Source organism: Pollachius pollachius, assembly GCF_949987615.1.
Source record: "Pollachius pollachius genome assembly, chromosome: 12".
Classification (NCBI taxonomy): domain Eukaryota; kingdom Metazoa; phylum Chordata; class Actinopteri; order Gadiformes; family Gadidae; genus Pollachius; species Pollachius pollachius.
Window position 1 is genome coordinate 17,495,763 of NC_136945.1, and position 12,204 is coordinate 17,507,966.

The window sequence follows — 12,204 nt, forward strand, 5'->3', positions numbered from 1 at the left end:
GTGTGTGTGTGTGTGTGTGCCTGTGCCTGCATGTATGCGTGTGTGTTCTGATAGAAAACTCCTCAAGCCTGAGAGGGCTCCTCGGAGATCCATTCAGGCATCATAGAGGAGGTGTACGCCGGTATATAGATGAGGTATCCTACCTCACAGCGGCGTGTATCTCTGTAACTTGTACAGTATATATCAGCCTTTATACTTTGTGAAATGTAGAGGACTGGATCTCCTCCTCCCGGTCCTCTTTATCTCACCCTGCAGTACCTCACCAACTACCGCCCAGGGCTCTGTGATGTATTGAGCGTGCACGCTCTGCTGTGGAACTAGCTGACCATGACATTGACTAGAGCTGCCATTTAGATTGACTCTTGTCATTTTCTGTGCTCCAACTCCCACGCAAGACCTGCACATAAACTACGTGGTGTATACAAGTAATATATCCCATTGTCAATTGTTGGCCTATTCCAAAAGCAAAAAAGGGAAAGCAATTGGAACGTAATTTCAATTATCTCCTGAAATAATGTGACGTCTTGGGGTATGATCTGCAAGTTTGGATTAAAAGCCGGTGTGTGTGACGAGACTGCATTGTTTTAACGGAATGCATGCATCAATTGCGTCCCGAGAGCGCAAACTAAATGTTAACTTGCCCAAAGCCGCACACGGGGATACGAAAATCACACCAATAGAGAACCGGCATTTGGGAGGCAATACTGAGCAGAATGAATAGGCTCACCTTGAAATAGGAGTAGATGACCGTTACTTATCAGGTGGTCGGCTGTCAGGCGAAAGTCGGAGCGGTAACTACAGATCCGGTTTTCTCCTCTCGGGTCGGTGTACGGCTATGTCCCGGGTCTCACTCCTGATGAAAGAATCAGCTGAGCGAAGTGGACGAGATGTCCGCTTTAAGTTTCAGTACAGCAGCCTCGTCCAACGTCTACTCAGTCATCTGGAGAGATACTAGGCATCTCCTCTCTCCTCTGCGCTCTCAACAACGCGAGGCTGTGCACAGCGACCCTCCCACTCCTCCAGCTGCAGGATCGATCATCTTCTGTGGCCAACAGGCTATCTCTCACACCCAGCAGGCTCCGCGGCTGTTCTCCTCTCACATGAAGTCACCCATCAGTTCGCTTGCACCTCACGTACAGTGTGCGGATTAAAGCCTGCCTCCCTAGCGACATCCTGTAGCAGGAGCGCCTGCAATCCAACCCTCTCTCTCTCTCTCTCTCTCTCTACTGTATGGGTACAGATTAGAAATAGGAGCGCTAATTAGGCAATCACCTTCCTCGTTGGTGTGATTTTTCTTAATTGATGAATAATTTCCCTAAAACTTTAGGTTGAGATTTCAGGAGAAAATTGATGCGTTTTTTTAAGCGCATTCTATGGATTGAAGTGGGTCGGGTGAATTATCAGCCATGTTCCCTAGATATATAAATTCATTCATAACTCATAATAATAGTGAAAAATGCCGATGATCAAGTTACTCTCCGCGGTTTGATGAATGGGCACCACTGTTTTTCCTTTGGAATACTGACCTCTGTAGACCACATGGGGTATGACACTACATGACGGCTCGCCCTTCAGACCTAGTGGGGCATCAACACGCTGACTTCTGTTTGGCAGGGGGGGAAATCCTGTATTTTGTTAACCACCGACAAAGTCGTGATCCTACAACAATAACCTGGGGCCAACTGCCTTCCCACTATGTGGCTATTAACATCATAGCAATCAAATAAAGCAATACTATTGACGAAATTCCCGGCAACAATTTACACATAATTTCAATCCAACTGTTTGCACAAGGGCAACGACAGTCAGCCAGCAATGCCCGCCGCCATTTGAATATCCACCGGACTGGTGCCAGGTCAAGTTAACTTCTACTAGAGAACTGCTTACATCGCTGAAGAGCTCAATCGGCATTTTGACACTTTCCCTGAGGGGGGCTGAGCACTCAAGTCTTTCGGCCAGCTGGCTGCTCCTCATTATCCCCCCGTGTGGTGTGTCGGGGATGAGTGGGATATGTCAGCCGAGCTACCTGTTAGGGCACGGCTGCTCTCGGCGGTCAGCAGCACCCCTCTGGGTGAACCAGATGGCTGCCATACTCGACGCAGGTCCACCCGAGGTGAACCGCTCCGGAGCTTCCAATTATGAACTGTGCGAGCCGCACATGGCGGTTGGGGAAAAGCGGGAGCATATAGGTCAACGGCCATATAGGTAACACAAACCAACCACAACCAGATACGAGCTTCTAATCTACTACAAGCTTGCGCGCGAAATGTAGAACCATAATGCCTCGGCCCGAACTTCGTTGGCCGTTATTCCGCGACGTCCGAGAAAAGTCGAACTTTCAACTCCCAAGACTACTTCCGGTTGTCAGTGCGTCCGTGCTGTGTTTAAGTAGGCCTACTACGGCTGATTACCAATATACATATGTAGCAGCAATTTGTACTTCTTTTGAAAACATATGACGAAGAGAGGAAAAGGCTAGATAGTTAATCTGTAAAATAGCTGTTGAATTCCACATATGTATATAATCTTAACATAATATAAAAAATACAAACACATCCTTAATTGTTTTTAATAAGACGGATCACGCCTTTTCCGAATTCCCAGTTGTCTTGAACGGGGTTCCTTTGATATGCCGGAAGTCTTTCATGTAAATGGATGACACACAGCAACTTTTTTGCAATTAAACAAATGGCAGCCTAAGGTTACTCCTCAGTAGAATGTACGTAGGTCATTAGGGCCTACGTTTTTTAACCTGACCAAACAGTATATGCTGGAGCACACATATTTATTTTCATGTTTGCCCATTGCTAACTCTATAGCCCATAGGGACCATGGGTTATGGATCAACCATTCAACCATTCCCTTTAAAGAGTATTGGAATTAGCTAGTTTTCTCCTTCACTTGTATAACTGGCATTTTATTACTAAGCTAAGTGAAAGTCGTAGTATGAATGAAACATTGAGCAATTGTTCTGTGACCTGAATCCAATGGTTGAATCGCTTCAGCAGCTGCGTGAAGCCTTGGTAATAAACGAATCATAAAACATCAGGTTTACAATCGCCGGTACCTGAGTTATAGTGACAAGGGATGGCAGAGATGAGGGAGAAAGGAAGGGGAAGAAAAAAAAAAAAGACACCTCATCACGCTTTATAATTAGGCCCCGGGCAGAGTAAACATCGGGCCACGCGGTCATTAAATTTCTTATAAATATATGTGAGTGGCGTGTTATTGTTCTGGCATCGCGACGACGTGTTCATTAAGATTATTATGTTGTTGCCTCAGGCTTTTCTCGCCAATTGTGCCCAAGCTGAGCCGTTAGAGCTAGAAACAGTCTAGGCCCGACTTCATGGGAAATTTCCATAATAACCGAACGCCATAAAGGCAGGCGCACGCAAATGCCACAGCAATGAGCGCGGACCGCAGGCCCTATCGAGGCTGTCATAACAGACAGGAAAATAACGACTGCAGCCATTTAAACCTCTCACTCCGTGCCGATGCGCAACGCTGTGCAAAGAATTGGTCTTTGCATCTTTTTGCTCGCACAAACAAACACACACACACACATCCCAGTGGCTTTGTTCGCCTCGCATCCATCATGCTCGGCTTTTAATAGGCTATTAATCAAGTGAAATATAGTTTTACATTTTGTTTTTCATCGAAATTCATTCAGGCTCAGATTTGTGCGCTGCAGTCTTTGAAAACCCTTTCTGATCTTTTTTTGTATTCAGCTAATTCAAATGCTATTATTCCACAACCAGTGAAAGGATCGACGCAAATGAGGATTCAAGCTTCCTGTTGAGCCGTATAGAAACTGGGGTTGCTGGGCTGAGCCACGCACAGATTGATGAGCTACCTTAGACCTTACATTTGGATTCATTACCATTTAACTTTAACCACTCTAACCCAAAGTCACTCACATGGAATTCCGATACAGGCCATTAAGGAGCCGGGAGCGAGGCGGGAATCTCGCTCAAGGATGCTTTACAGGCTAGTCTTTGGACATTGGCTATCAGACCTTGTATGTTTTTGCGATCCACTACTCCCCTCATTATGTCCATTCTCGTATGACAGAAAGAGTGCTTCAAAAAGCGTACACTTGATTCGCATTGTTTATGTTGAGGTCCATGATAACACAATAATGCCTTAGAACACAGCATGTAACCCTTTCCTTTGATGTGTACTATACAGGCATACTGTAAGACTTATTTAGATAATGCCGATGATGAGGATGTTGATGATGATAATAATTATGCATGATTAGCTGTAGTTGTTTCTCAGAACGTTTATTCAGGAGGTAAAGTGGAAGATTGTTCTGGTTTATAATCCGGAATAAGGATGAGTGAGCCATCTGTGAATAATTAAGTACATCAGTGCATGTCCTGCTTTTGAACAGAAAAAAATCACTGCTTTGATTACCTTATCGTTTTAAACAGCCACACATTATTTTCTAATGTTATGTCTGACCTGGTAGGGCAGGATAGTCCAGTTGTTAAGGAGTACTCACAGCTAAAAGGTAGGGATGCACAACCCCTACCCACTGAGCCCTAATGGCATGTACCTGATTTCACTCTCAGTCACTTAAAAGTGTGTCCTACATGTTTTCTGATATTTTTTCTCATCCATTATTGAAATATGAAAAAAATCGAAAATCCAAATCTCAATACATACAAGATTAATATTCTAAAACAAACCTTGATGATATTACCATTTTTGGGGTTTTGATGGCTGCTAAGGAATAAGCACAGAAGATACGCTGTGGACTGAAGATATCTCGCTTGCCTTCATTTCATAACCAGGTGCAAATGACGTCCACCGCCATCCCTCTCAGACACATCATGGCATTTATCTTGTTTATCGTTGTTGTCAGGATAATAAGGGACAAACCCTCAACGGCATGCTTTCAACAGGTCCACTCATGGATTAAAGGACAGGCTTCAGAAAACCTTTCAAAAGATGCAAAAGAAAAGACACAAATGCACAGAATAATTACAGATCCAATCATAATTTCTTTTTGTGAATGATGACTAATCATTTCACACCAACTGGAGGACATTTCCTAATTTTTTTCTTCAAGTTGCAATTAATACAAAGTTTATCTATGTCGCTTTTTTCAAGCAGCACGTTAATTATTTCTGAGGTGAAATACATTCTTAAAGGGGACATATTATGAAAACGACACTTTTCCTGGGATTTGGGGTGTTGTTTTGGGTCTGGTGCTCCCACACGCATATAATCTTTGAAAAAGGTCTGTACATGATTTTTTGAGTGAGATATGCATTTCTAAGTAACCCACCTACAGTTACCAAACGAGCGAGTCAGTTTCGGCGCCCCCTCCTATGTAGGAAGGGGGCACAGTTGAATATTACCTCCCACTTCCCTACTCCCCTCCAATCACAGCATAGCTAAGATTTTGTGGCCCAGCGGACGAGCAGCTCCGGCAGTGGGAACTTGGCGGCAGCCCTGCACAGCTAAGCTCCGGGAGTACAATCCCTTTCTCTTCTCCGGCCGCCGCCGAAGCTTCGGCGGCAGTCCGGCGGTGTACTCCGGGAGCTGAACTGCCCCCGAAGCTTTCTGGCTGCTCCGGTGGGTGTACTCCGGGAGCTGAACTGCCGCCGAAGCTGGCAGGTCCGGCTGGGGTAGGTCTCGGCGGCATTCCGGCAGCTCCGGCGTGGGGAGCTCGGCGGCAAGTCCGACAGCTCAGCTCCTGGAGTACAATCCCTTTCTCCTCCATGTCGCGGTTCATGGACTTCAGAGAGCCAAGGCCGAAGTTCCTTTCCCCCAATTCCTCTCAACCATGGCGGACATATCCCCCACTAAGAGTCTTTACTTGTTGTGGAAATGCCAGAGATGTCGCAGTCTTTATGATTCATAATATCATCCGAGGCGCACATAGCTTTTGGCAGTGATAATAGATATAATATTATATAAATACACATATATAATATTATTATTATAATATTATATTATTGTTGTTATATTATATGATAGATATAGAGCTCCAGGAGTCCACAAACGGCAACAATCCCTTCTCCTCCATGCTGTGGTTCAGTCTGACAGCTCATTGGTCAATGAGCAGCAGCTCATTTGCATTAAAGCTACAGACACCAGAAACAGCGCATTCTGAAGGGACTGAAACAGAGGGGAATAGCGGTAGGTAAGATTGTTTTTCTAAAAGCTATTTCCAGCAAACAGCTTCAAAAACATGTTTTCTAGAACTCAAATACTATGTTTACTTGTTGGGAAAACACCATAATATGTCTCCTTTAATGGATAAGAATTGTTGGTACAAATTGCTTCCTTATCGTCATATATTTGTTGACTGAGATTTGATGGTTGGCAAAGAGAGATTCAGGTGGGCACAGTCAACAGGACAAACAGGCAAGGCCTTCCAGGTGAACAATCGCTGAATAGTCAGTGTATCAAGTGTCTCTCAGTGATATCAAACCCATCCCTCCTTGTACTTTTGATATCAATGACACTCAGCATGGCAACATGAAGGAACCGCTGACATGGCCCCCCAGAAATGAGAGACCATGCTTTTTTTCAGAATACGATCCAGTCTTTCCTGCTCTGCACCCATTAACTGTGTGTATCTGTGTGTGTGTGTGTGTGTGTGTGTGTGTGTGTGTGTGTGTGTGTGTGTGTCTGTCAAATGTAAGGTAAAATATATATATATATATATATATATATATATATATATATATATATATATATATATATATGTTAATACATTTAAAAAACAACTCTATAATGTGTTTGTTGCGTTGAGTTTCTGTCCTATAAATCATTCATTTTCACATGAATGTCACATTCACATTTTCATGTGGGGATCCGGAAGTATTTGAGATTTAATTTTTACGTCTAATGATTCAATGGCTGCAAACTCACATATTCTTTCTGTCTGCAACATTTTTGGCTCCTGACTTTTTCTTTTTCTGAGTCACAACTTATAAAACCTTGATAGCCTCCAGACAAGAGGAATATACATCCTCTCTCATGCTCTTTCCCTCTTTCTCTCTACTATCTCTGTTCTTGCCCTCACAGTCTCTATCTCTATTCTGTTTCTCCTTTCAATCTCTGTCTCTCTCTCTCGCTCTGTCAATTCGGTGTGTCTGTCTGTCTTTCTTTCTTTCTACAATTTTCTACCTTTGTTCTATGTCTCTGTTCTCTTTGTTTCTATGCTGTCTTTCCATATTCTCTCAATCCCCCCCCCCCCCCCCCCCCCCTCCTCTCTCTCCCTCTATGTCACTCTCTATCTTTGTATCTCTATAGTAAAGTAGCTCTGTTCTTGGCTTGAGACACAGCAAAGCCTGCTGGGAAACCATACCTGCCTCCCGAGGTCATTCCCTCCGTGGAACAGGTGGACGGATGCTGATTTGCCGACTCATCACTTCCTCACATCCTGTGCGGCAGGATGTGATCTCAAGCCAAAGAGAGATCTGAGAGCATGCTCAGTGGCGCCCACCACTTCCTGCTGAGTGACTGAATCCTGCACAGCAGCACTCAATATAAATCAGATATCTGACAACATTAATGTAATTTCCAACAATTTTATTTTATTTTATTAATTGTAACCGACAGGTTTCTTGTACATCATACTAGAAGCAATACAGTGTGACCCCCATAATGTGTTTAATCAGAACAATTATTGATAATTTCCCTGATATAATATATCTTCTATATACAAAATACAATATATATATATATTATAGTATAACTAATATCGTAACAACTTTGAGTCATGGGTTGTAATGGATGTAGCTGTATCAGGCATGTATGTTTATTATGTGGCAGTAATAGTGTACGTGTATTATGGTATTGGTCTCCACACAGTGCATATACTACAGTATACCACTGCGGGAAAAGCGGTTTTAAATTTGAAGAAACATGAAATATTATTCAAAACTCGCTTCAGGAAACCCCTGGACCTGTTTACTGGAATATTTTTGAATCTTGATCGTTGGACCAAAAAACATTCCAGCATTAATTGGTTGATTCTTTTCTCTCTTTCTTGTCCGAGTGAGATATGACTTCTGTAAATATTCAACAGCACCAGATCTTCCCTGGGGCTGCTGGTTAATGTAGTGAATATGAAATCGGGTGGCTCTGCCGCTAACAGCGGGGGTGCTGGTGGGGTTTGGCTACAATGGAACAGTGATGGGCCACAGCCTTCGGGTTCAATGAAGAAATAAAAAAAAAGCTATGCTAGCCATTTATTATCGTGGGTCAACCTGCCGCCGCCGCCTCTTCAGAATGACATTAAAATTGCTGAGCTGCAGTTCGACTCTGCTCTGCCCTTATTGAAAAGCTCAGCATATATGGCGTGGGTAGGAGATTCAGATTCAATATGCATTGTGAGTGTGTTAAGTGGGCTGTGGATAATGCTGAGAATGGTCTTAAAGAATACCCTATGATGGCCAGTGGATGGGATCAATGCTGATAGGTACTCGTAGTTTCGCATGGCTACTAGCAATGATTTGATTGGTAAAGAGAGAGAGAGATGGTTTCTTCCATTCTGCACTCAAACTGTCTGTCTGTCTCTATCTCCATCTCTCTCTTTCCCCCTCTCTCTATTGGATTCTTTCACACTAGGCACACAGCAGATGAAGAATGGGTTTTGGAATAGAGGCTTGCATGTGGCAGACTGTTCAAGCTCTGGTGGTGGAGGAAGTCATTATTACACAGTGGATGAGCAAATATATATCAGAGACAGAGAGAGGGCAGGGGAGAGAGAGGAAGGCAGGGGGTAGGGAGGGATGGAGGAGGAGAGATGGAGGGAGAGATTGAGGTCTGCAAGGCTTACAGGGGGGAGAGAGAGAGGAAGAGAGAGAGAGAGAGAGAGAGAGAGAGAGTAAGGGAGAGAGAGAGAGTGAGAGGGAGGGAGAGTGAGAGAGAGAGAGAGAGAGAGAGAGAGAGTGAGGGAGACAGAGAGAGTGAGAGGGAGGGAGAGTGAGAGAGAGAGAGAGAGAGAGGGAGAGAGAGAGAGTGAGAGGGAGGGAGAGTGAGAGAGAGAGAGAGAGAGAGAGAGAGAGAGAGAGAGAGAGAGATAGGAATGGGAAAGGAGAAGAAGGCAGCTGAAGGGAAAGTGCTTCAGTATGTATCAGTGGATTTGGTTTTGTCGGCCAGTTCTGGTGCAGTAGCATTGGTCAAAAGCCAATAATCACCAACATTGGGATGAATTTGGTTCCATTCCTTATTGTCCTGATCCAATTATGGCCTGTTGGAGGACTTCGGAATTAGTTTCCACTGCTACGCGGATGACACCCAGCTCTTCATTCCAGTGGATTCAGGGAACTCGCCCCAGATCCAGAGGGTTGAGTCCTGTCTAGCTGCGGTGAGGGGCTGGATGTCACAAAACTTCCTCCAGCTTAACACTGGGAAGACAGAGCTGATAATTATCGGCTCGAAGCGGGACCGGAGAGAGTTTGAGGATGTCTCACTGTGGTTGGATGGACTCGCCATCCTACAGAGTGCATCAGTCAAGAATCTTCGGGTCCTGTTCGACCCTCAACTGTGCTTCAACCAACATGTTAGAAGCATAACTAGAATTGCCTTTTTTCATCTGAGAAACATTGCAAGAATCAGACCAATGTTATCTGCAGCGGATGCAGAGACACTGATTCATGCATTTGTTTCATCAAGACTGGATTATTGCAATGCACTGTTCTCGGGACTACCAAAATCTACCACAAAAAGTCTACAGCTTGTACAGAATGCTGCAGCTAGACTGCTGACCAGAACGAGAAGGTTTTATCATATCACACCTATTCTCGCCTCTCTGCACTGGCTACCAATAACTTTCAGATCGGACTTTAAGGTGCTACTGCTAACCTATAAAGCCGTGCATGGATCTTCTCCATCCTACCTGAAGGACCTGATCATTCCTTATAGTCCTTCTCGGCCCCTCCGGTCTTCGGGAGCTGGCCTTCTTTCACTGCCGAAGGTTAAAAAGAAATCGGCCGGACAGAGAGCGTTTGCCTATCGAGCCCCCTTCCTATGGAATAGGCTGCCACAAGTGATCAGGGAAGCTGACTCTGTGGAGCTATTCAAAGGAAAGCTCAAAACGCACCTCTACGATCTTGCATTTGGAACATAGGATTGTGAAAACGATTGTGAAAATGCGAAGTGAAGACCACTCTGGTTGTTTGTGTTTTGTTAATGCAGTATACATTCCCGCTATGTACTGTACCGTTCTAATTCACTATTCTGTCTGTTCTAGCATGTTGCGGTGACTGGACTGGATGCCTGGACTCTCCTCATGGTCAACCGGCCAGCACCACATCACCATTTTTGTGCATGTATTTACCTGTATGTCAATTATGGCACCCATTGCACTCCTGACCATCCCTGGAAGAAGGATCCCCCACTATGCGTTTCTTCTCAACATTTCTTCCTTGCTAATTTCAAGGGAGTTTTTTCTTGCCCTTGTGGGGGCTTGGGTAAAGGGGGGTGTCATAAATATTTGACTTGTTAAGCCCTTTGAGACTGTAATGGTGATTAAGGGCTATACAAATAAAATTGAATTGAATTGAATTGAATTGAATTACAAAACTGCATCTTGATGCAGGTGATAAAAATAATGCTTTCGAAACCCATTCCGTTCATAACAGTGAAATGCATCCCTTCTGTCGTGCATTCACAGACCGCTTTATCCGTCCAGATTTCAGAAATGTGTCTTTTACCCATCCACACAGCAGCACAAGACCAGCCATTTCAGATGCACCTACTTTACTGGAGGAAAATGGTGTATAAGTGAGCGCAGAAAGCTTTCAGTGCATAGGCCTTATTTAGATCCAAATCGAAATGCAGCAAAATGTCAAAAATCAATACTGGAAATACTCTATGAATCCTTTGGAACGAGAAAAAAAAGACATCATTAAATATCTAGACAGTCCTGTTTCCTTCCTGAGCTGGCTATCACCACCCCCTGCGGTGCTGCTTTTCAGATTGACATTTCAATTAGGTGATGAGGCGAGATCGTTTTCAGATGTAGCTGCAACTTTAGTTTGCTGTCACAACAAGAGGGATATGGGAGAGATGGGAGCTTGTCTGTGTCAACGGGCTACCTTCAAAACATCCATGTTCATACATGTTCATCTCCAACTGTTCACGTCACTATCGTCCCATCAGAATTCGCCTGACATCCTGGCCTACGTCCCTGAAGATGGCGTGGGTATGACGGTATTGTTGGTGTGTTTATATGTCATGTTGAGGTTTCTCTGGGCTTTTAATACCAGTATAGAAGACTGAAGACTGACAGGAAGGAGGAAATTAGATATAGGAGCAAAGAGGGGAACCTTGGTCACAACACCTTTTATTTCCTGTTGAGCTAACCAAGCCAAACGATCAGTTTTCTTTCCATCTGTCCTTCAGAACAAAATGTTGCTCTCTTCATGTATCTCTCTTCTGCTCTCTTTTCCATGACCTTCTCTGTATTTCCGCAATTCTTTTTTTTCTTTCACGGACTGCATTTGTGCAGTCTTCCACTACATTAAACATATTTCTAGTCTTCCAATTTATATTTCAAGCGATGGTTTGGAGGAGGTCTCTCCTTTTGTCTTTCCTTCACGGCAACACACTTTAGTTTACCCTGGTACAACCTTTCTTTAGTTTAACATTTTGGATTGTTTATCAATGCTGCAATGCCTGACAATAATGTAGGACCCAAGAAACAGTTGCCATCAATGCAACACAGCTGGTCGGAAAACAGCAGGAAATGGCAGCTTGTTCGACATATTCAGGTTACCGTTCCACAATCATTATGGTATTTGGTTGACCTCATCATACACATGTCAAGACTTCCTGTATATTTTTAACGATTTTCTCAACCGTGTCCCTGCCAAAATGCCATGACAAACCCCTGTTGTGGTTTGTCGGCTACTGTAGCTCACATGTATCAGTAGCTAATGCTTCTCGTTCCGTGTAGAGAGAAGCCAGATCTTCACGTGCAACTAAGACGCCTGTTCATCTTAGTTGAAGTCCTTGCATTTACAATTAGAGTTGTAGGCATCACCGTTATTGGAGGGGAGGTTTTTGGCTAAAACCTAAACAAATTGAAATGTGTAGGAGTCAGATTCCATTGATTTTGTTAACCTGGTTTCTCCTGGCCCGGGGGACTGGGTGTGGAGACTCTATGTGGGCAAGACAAAATGGCGGCAAGGTTTAGGGGAGAACAGAGAAGAGTTTGTTTAGAGGAGGAGAAAT